Source organism: Pollicipes pollicipes, unplaced genomic scaffold, assembly GCF_011947565.3.
Source record: "Pollicipes pollicipes isolate AB1234 unplaced genomic scaffold, Ppol_2.1 Scaffold_4002;HRSCAF=4701_pilon_pilon_pilon, whole genome shotgun sequence".
In the NCBI taxonomy this organism is placed as follows: domain Eukaryota; kingdom Metazoa; phylum Arthropoda; class Thecostraca; order Pollicipedomorpha; family Pollicipedidae; genus Pollicipes; species Pollicipes pollicipes.
Window position 1 is genome coordinate 36,424,342 of NW_023596420.1, and position 6,892 is coordinate 36,431,233.

Below are 6,892 nucleotides of genomic sequence, written 5' to 3' on the forward strand. Positions count from 1 at the left end.
ACAACCTTTTCTGCAGTGCATGTTTTTTACGCTTTTTACGTTGCACCACCTAAGCTGAAATCGAACATGTAGTGTTTAAACGCGCCTCTTAACCACCTGAGGTATCGCCATTCAGTTGGTGCTGTGAAAATGCAAATCGTTGGAGTGGAAGTGACTGATCGAGGAGTCGAATGGGTGGAATGACGATTTGAATGTCTGAGCTACTTTTTGTGTGTCTAGCGCGAATAGTGAGTGTCCAAAAAGTGGCGCATTCCGCTCATTTCGGCTCGAGCTGTCGCGACAGGTTCTTAAATCCTCGGATCTGATTCTGCTCGTCTCTCCATCGACGCTAGCTTGTACTGTTAGGAATCCCCTGAACATGTTCCCTTTTTCACGCGCCGCGGCTGTCACCGACGTCGGAGCGCCGTGAAGTTGTGCCGTGAAGCGTCACAAAGGTCACAGCCGTGGTGTGTGCAAACGCTACCGCTATCGGTGCAGCCGTCTGCGCTGTGCGTCTCGTCGATACGTCCTGACCCTCACGCACACACACGCATTCGCCAACCCATTCGCACACGCTGCTAATTTAGTGGTGTGGATGCGCGCAGAGAGCAGTGCCGTTTTATTTCAGACGTTTGTTTTGAGGTGCGTAAATAGTTATGTTTTTGTAGCGTAATCAAGGCATCTTGTTTCAATGCGACAAAAATGTACAACTGCAATACCATTGGCTGCGATACGCTCGTTGTCGCTGTGGGTGTGGAAGATGCATACGCTAATGACAGAACTTTCATGTTAACTCACGTGATATGAAGTCGTTGGGGTTATGCGTCAAATGAGTGTAAAAATTTTGGTAAAGCAAATGTACGTGCAATGATGTAGCTGCAAGCAATTTTAATTTCAACTTGGTCATAGCAATCCAGCCTACAAAGTAAGGCTGACCTTAACGCTGCGATCCCCATTATTAAGTGATGTATATTTTCTGCTGCAAACGAATAGTGTACCTCGCCCATGGGATCTGTAATTTTTGTTTTCAGAGCGGTGTTGCTGATAATCCCCTGCCACTAACACTTCTTCCCTTCTGCAAGGAACTTTTCGAAGGACTGCTCAGAAGGGCAGTGTATGTCAATGTTCATACCCGACATCGCGTGCGTCTTTGGCTGCATGAAATTGAGGAACATCCCAGACAGTCAAAAAGTTTAATTGTTGAGACGTTGTTTAAATATTATCAGGTTGTCTGTAGCGAAATGAAATGTGGACCTTCTTTATGTGGAGGGAACTCGAGACAACTGGAGTCAGCAATAGTTGGATGGCGTCAAGTGGTAGACGCATGTGGTATGGCATTGTTTAAATAGCGCGAAATCTAAAAAAATCAGTCAATTTCGTACAACTTCGGCTCGTCAAAATATGACAGTCGTCCAACGTTGCGCTGAGGCCCTATGCCTTAGACGATCTTGTTGAGTGTGACATGAAAGCGTGTAAGAACTCGTCTTTTCTGTGAACAGACATTTGATTTCACCTTTCCGTGGCCCCATTGTGGCGACCGCTGGCGTGCGGCGAAAGGCGCCTACCCGACCACACATATCGCGCCAGTCTTGGAGCATACCTGAGGTATGGCGGAGAGTATGATTATGGTTAGGGTTGGACCCGGGGTGCATACGAGGTTTTTGTAAGGGCACGCAGTCTCGAGAAGACACAAATGTTTGACTTCATCCTCAAGCACCACCTGTCACTGATTCAAATTCGAGTATGTGTTCCCATGTCCCTGCTGTCGGGGTTCCTCGTTACTTTTTTCGCGTTGGGGGAAGGAAATACAGCCAAAAAACGAGCTTGTACTTGAAGCCACGGCTTTCGGTGATTGCTAATTCAAACCAGTGCTTCATTGCGCTACTGGGCATAGATGCCACTGACAGTTTGACATAAGGTATTGGGCTCTGCTACTGGCGATAATTTTGCCCTTAGACATCCCGTCGGTGACAAAAAATGCGCTTTTACTGCTCCTACCCAGGCCATTAAAAAGGTCATCCGGTGGTGAATTTCTTATTGGCGGTTTTAAATTCGAGGTAGGTATTTCCAAAGCGTGGATTGTAAAGGCTTAGAGATCTGCATTTCAGGAATTATGGAAAACTATAAAGCCCCGTTTCAGACGCAGTGGTTGCAGACACATGCTGTAGCTGTGTCTATAACAGCGTAGCAATTCTCAATTTACGATGGCGTAGTTCGTAACATCAAAAAGATTGTGCAATCTGAAAGCATGGAGGTGGAGAGTGGTTTTTTGATGGATGGACTTAGCCCTGCAAAACCGGCCGGCTCATCGGCCTCACACTCGCTGTTCCGGCCATTCGTGCATTAAGACCTGTGTCCTAACCACCGGAACTTTTGACATGGCTAGAAGATGACCTTTTAGTGACGATGAACCTCCCGAAACGAAAATGTTTCATGCTAAATGACGCCCGGCAATTCATTTAGACTTGTTTTGTGTAGTGAATCGCAAATAGAGTTGTATTACAACGGTTTGAGGTAGAATTGGCTCCAGGTGACAATTTAGGCTGTTCTAAATTTCGTCAGTGAAAAAACACTGCTTAACTTCCGGGATGAGGAACGAAAATGTAACGTTCTGCCCTTGACGTTGTCCGGTATTGTTCGTAATGCATCTCACAGTTTGCATGCGGGCAGCTCGGACACGTCCTTTCTGCGGTGTCTTTAAGGAAATACCGTCGGTATTCAGCAAAGGGTCTGTAGCAGATTGTCATTTGGCATCGCGTAGTCTGCACTGCGGAGCCGGGAAGCCTTTGGATGCCTTTGTCATTCCTTTCAAAATGCTGAGAAAACTACCTCCCCATCACAGGAGGACCTCACTCCTCTCCTTTTCAGTCGTTTCCTCGCCACGCTTCTGCAAGTATGTTCCGCGGCAATAGTCGGTAACGGTCTGCCCACATTAGTTGCTGCTGCTAGCAAAGTGAGGAGCATTCAAGATCCAGTGAGAACTCATCACGTGCGGGTTACAGCGGGGTGGGGTGGGCCCCCGCATTCTCTGTCTAGGCCGCGTCTATGTGCGTTCACTGTCTGATTTCTGCCTTGGATGGTCTGCGGCCGGAGGCAATGTCGGGGAGGTCAAAGGGCAGGGGACCGTGCCATACCTTACGGTGCATGCAGCTTTTTCCACAACGTTTTGCGGTAGAACTGGAATTTCACAACAGGAAGGCGGGGTCCTAGAGCACACAACAATTCTGCTTTGCGTGAGCTCTGATCTCAATAGCATCAAATCAGGAATGTTTTAAAGACGGCTATGACAGCCAAAAAACACACCACTCAGGCGCGTAAATGGATCACAGTTAGGGTTACCGGGATCCCAGCTCAAATGGGGCCTTGGATCCGTTTAGGACCCGGGCCAGAGACTCTGAAACGCCCTGTTCGGTGCCAGAGTCTGTAACTGGCCAACTCCTTCTATTGTCTCATTTTGGACCATTTCATTGTCATTTCTCGTATTTCCATCCCATGTCAGGCAAGAGCGACTTGACCAACGCAACTGTTCTCTGACATTTCAAGATCCTGTCGTTTTCCTCTTCAGCAAAATGTGCCTCTGGTCGACTAGAAGCCATTGCCGACATTGGCTCGACCCTGTTGAGCGCTCTGCCTTAACACAGTAAGCCACCTTGTTTCATGGGTCCGGCCAACGCAGAAGGCCTTAAGTAGCAATCGTGGACACCGGCCTTCTCCCTGATTCGTAATTGAGCCTCCAGGGTTCAGGCCTACTTTGGGCCAGCTGCTCAGCATTGGTAGTCTCAGACCTACATAGACGTCTTCGTGGTTCCGGGGACCAAGACAGGCGCATCGAGCCCCTTTGGCTGACCTTTAAGGTCCAGGCCTTTGCACCGGGGTTGTCTCCGGTCAGCCCTTCGGGCCCTCCAATCGGGCTCTTAATAGTTTGCGCTTGGGGCCCCGAAGGCTACTCAGGGCCTAGCATAATATGTTCCCTTTGCCTTCCCCCCTCCCCCCCCCCTCCAAACACCCCGCCTAAATCATCCGCCTGCGCCCCTGGATGTTGAGTTGTGTACGAAACGCAATGCTAGTCAGTGATTCGTTCGCAGAACGCAACTCCAGTGCATATAATGGCACCTGCGCCCCAACTCTCAACACATTCGCAATTTGATGCCAGTTTGGTTAAAAGTATGAGCGTTTTTGCTGGTGGGCTTAAACATTCTGGACTCCGGCACAAACTAACGATTTCCTACTACATCTTGGTGATTTGTTTCACACATTTGGTGGCACCTCAGCCAACTTCGTGGATAATGTTTCTTCTGAATATTTCCTTCGTGTATTTGATGACTTCAGGAGGCATTAAGGGTAACGACTTCGTTTAGCTAATGGTGAAGGTGTTCGCATTGGTGGAAACAATCCAATCGGTAATGAAATGCTCATTTTGGTCCTGACGCATCCAATTTGGTACAAGCGTCCGCTTTGGTTATTTCTAGTTTATTTTTGGTGACGGGCTATTGAGGAGCCGCAAGTTTCTGCTGTGGCCGCGCCGGACACGTCTGCAGCCGGTGCTGCCTGCGTAGCCGTGCGTGTTTTGAGCGCGGGGGAAATGGGCACGTTGCCAAGGTGTGTCCACAGAGCTCCCAGGGACACGGTGACGGTTCCACTCGCTCGCGGTGGGTCGGCGATCAGATTCAGTAAAACCAGATGACAAGACAGGTCCCATCACGGACACAACGAGGATGACTGGACGCGCGGCAGGTGTCGAGCGTGAATGTCTCCTTGACGCTGGCAGCTGTATTAATATTTTGCGCGGTTGGGCTTCTAATCTTCTCCCGACCGGTGGGCCGGCACGGCCAGCGTTTGCAGAGGCTTTCCCATTGCTAGGAAGAATTGTTCGGCCATGTTGATGGTCTGACGCGTCCCCGCCTCTCTTCGCGTCTGACACAGTTCACGTGCCGTGCATATGCGGCGTTGTTTTTGCGCAGCTTCGCCCGTGCGTTGTAGCTCCGAGTGCACTGCGCCGTGTGTTGGCAGCCACCGCTTCTGTTCGCTCAGTTTCGCCACAAGCTGTTTGTCTCGGTCTTGTCTCGTCGTGCTGTGGCCGGGTGGTGCCGCCGGCGGCGAGGTGGTGTTGAGGGGTTACAGACCCGATTAGGGTTACATGGGCCCCGCACTAATCGAGCCCGGAGAGGGGTGCATGTGGTGTTGAAGTGGTGCGTGCTGTCGGGAACGTTGACTGTGCCCGTGTTCCCGTGATGCTGCGGAACGTGACTGTTGAGTCGGTCACAGCGCACAAACAACGCAACATTGCTTCTTGAAATGAGTTCTGTTGAAGAGGCGCCGGCGGGCAAAGGCTTACTGAAGTCGACGCGGGAAAATTGCCGAAGTTGGACCAATGCTTCCTTACAGATGACCAGCGCCGAAGGGTTCATGAGCTGTTGCCCCGGTATGCGGGCATGTTTGGCGGCCATATCGGTTTGACGGACGTGTTCAATTAAGGCACTGATACTGGCAACCACCCGCCTATTAGACAGGCCCCTAGGCGTGTGCCGCCACGCCTTGCAGCTGAGGTAAAGGCGCAGATCGGAGAGCCCGTTGACGAGGGAATTATCGAGGCGTCAAATGAGACCTGTTCATAGCCCATTGTGCAGGGGCGAACAAAGGGCGGCCAGCACGTTTGACCAGCTGAAGCGTGCGCTGTCTAGTGCTCCCGCTGTCTCGCTCCTGAGATTTTCGGCTGACACTGACAGATTTAGGATGGACACGGACGACTCTGACGATAGCATTGGTGCCACACTCTCTCCGGAGCAGGATGGTGAGGGTCGAGTAATTGCCTTGCCACTATCACATTGAGTGTGTGTATTACTAGCCATGCAACTCAGTCCCGGACCACGATACGGACCATCATATATTGTAAGACGAGGATGAAGATTAGCATGTGCACAATGAACGCTTTTGAAGGATTTAAAGTCATGCTGACACAGTGAAATGAGATCGCTAAGATCCAAGTAACTGAATTCAATTTGATTCGTGAGGCTTCGACTAACAACGGGTATTGCTCAATAATAGTAATTGACTTGACAGCGTCACAGAAAGAGTTCAGAGAAACAAGCGCGTTTCAGCAAGAAAAAGCAGAGGACAGATAGCCGACAGACTTCATAACATGAAGCCAGCGGCATAATGCTAAAAAACACATTAGCGTCCACATAATGGCGATGAACGTGGATGTTTGGGCTCTGACGATGGCCGCGGCACACTGCCCTGCAAAAGATAGCTAATTTATGCAGATATGTGACATATCTAGCGAAGAAATCTACGCCGTTAATTTCGCATGCATGCAGAGCTTTCTAGAACTGCGCAACACCCGTGGGGCCCAGAGGCCCGTCTACAGCATCGTCGCCATTACCGGGTCAGCGACGCTCTGACCTTGGTAGCGGCGACAACAGGGAGGAATGAACGGTCAAAGTGACTTCTTGCTGGCGGACGTACGCCGCCGCGCAGCCGCTCTGCCCGTGTCACGTGCTCCACGCCCATACCTGTATTTCGGACCTGATTGATGTCCATTGCGTTAAGTTGTAAGATATGTCCCAGAATGGGGCAGAGCACGTGAGCCGCGGCAGTATTAAGACAGAGGTGAGGTTGGCTCGACAGAGCGGTGGCTCGCGTTCTTCGGCACATTCTATCACAAATCGGCACGAGCCGCAGCGAGGCATTTTCGTCCGGCATAGCCGCCCAGGCTGCAGCGGTCTCTGCACTCCGCGCACGCGAACCTCCCAGGGAGGCAGTCTTACCTGAACTGGCGAAGAAACGTGGTCTCACAATGTGTTTCGGAGATGAAGGGTAGACACTGGAAGAATAGGGCACGCTCTTCGTTGCTGGCTGATGTGCAAGCTCACCTTGACGTGATTTCGTGATATCTTCGCAAATGTTCGCCCCA